Here is a 1,708-nt window from a genome sequence, read left to right as displayed (position 1 = left end):
GAGGAGACGTGGGAGAGGACACCTTCCTTGCTGGTGGGGCGCCGGTCCCCAGGCAACCTCTGGGAAGGGTCCCTGTGGATATACGGAGGATAATTTCACATGAGAAGTGTTGGGTTTTCTTCACGTCAGTAGTTATTCACAGCAGTTCCCTGGGGGCCCTTTCAAAAGGCAGTTTGAAAATTTGTTTCTTAAAAAACAGATTTTTATTAATAATGAGGACATATTAAAAAAACCAAGGACATATTAAAAATGGTGGGAAAGCCCAAAAGCAGCCTTTTATAGTGAATTATAACTTAAATCTACAAAACAGAATTAGAGTTTTAAATGTTTATGTATTTAAATGCAAGAATTCAGTCTCTTATTGAAACATGAAAAAAAAGTCATGCTGAAATTTCAAGTGATCATTGAGTAAATGCTGTCGAAACACCCATTGTATGTAAAATACTGTACCAAATATTGAGGAGAAAAAGAAAAAAATACGATAACAAGAAGCTGCTTCGGGAAGCTATTGAACAGAAAAACTGTGTTTGTAAGATACACTTCAAGTTCATCAAGATTTTGTATGTACATAATTAATGGTAGCAAATTAGAACCCTAATGTCTGTTAAAAAGGGAATGGTTTAATACTTTATGGGAGAATTATATAATGTGACAGTAGAAAGCCATAAAAAAGGAAGAGGTAGATCTTCAAGAAGACCATGAGAAACAAAAAAACTATTGTGAACAAAACATACTTTGGAAGAATCTGCCCCCTTCACTGTTTTATTTCCAGCTCCTAGAATAGTCCCTGGTACATAGTCAATATTTGGTAAATATATATTGAATGAGTGAATGAATGTATGATAATATGATAGCATTTTAATAAAAATAAATATGGAGGTATCTACATACACAGATATATATATCAAACTGTGAAGAGTGTTTACCGCTTTTGGGCACAAGGTCGGATTATATTTTTGTTCCCTTTGTGGTCAGGGTGGGTCATATGACTATTTCTCTGGATGTGACATGTGTAACTTCCAGACTAAGCATTTAATTACTGGTGTGACACCCTTGAGAAGTCTTTCTCTCTGCATAACAAATGGCAGTGTTCAAGATGGCTGCTACTCCATCATCATGGGTCCCTGAGGGACCACAGTGAGCAGAGCTCTGCTGCCCTGTGATGTACATGTAATGAGCATGAAATACACTTTTGTTGTTTTAAGCAACTGAGATTTTGGCGTTATTTGTTATTGTAGCACAACTTAGCCTATCCTGACTGACACAATATTTATACTACATATCACTATAATGTTCACTCGTTCCTATTGCAAGGTCTCTCATATTTGCTGCCTCCTTTTATCTCTTTCCTAGTTTTTATGTTCTAGAAGGCATGAGAAAATTCATCTGTCTGCCCACACCACCGCTGCAGCCATCTATAGTCTGCCGCTCTAATGCTATAGTGGTATGCAGAATATTACACAACTGTAGTCTTCCAGAATTCCAGGCATAAGATGGAGTATAGGTGTTTTCTACTCTCAAATTCCTAGACTTATCTGGTGTGTGTGTGTGTGTGTGTGTGTGTGTGTGTGTATCATTCCCTCATTTTTGGACTATAATGTGAGGGGCCGGATGCAGGACTCCTTCCCAGAGATGAGAAACTGAGGCTTATAAAACCTAATGCCTCCCCAAAGTCATGCACCAATAAATGACAGAACTGGAAGTAAAA

Source organism: Pteropus vampyrus, unplaced genomic scaffold, assembly GCF_000151845.1.
Source record: "Pteropus vampyrus isolate Shadow unplaced genomic scaffold, Pvam_2.0 Scaffold30, whole genome shotgun sequence".
NCBI classification, from domain to species: Eukaryota; Metazoa; Chordata; class Mammalia; order Chiroptera; family Pteropodidae; genus Pteropus; species Pteropus vampyrus.
Note: the sequence above shows the minus strand (reverse complement) of the source record.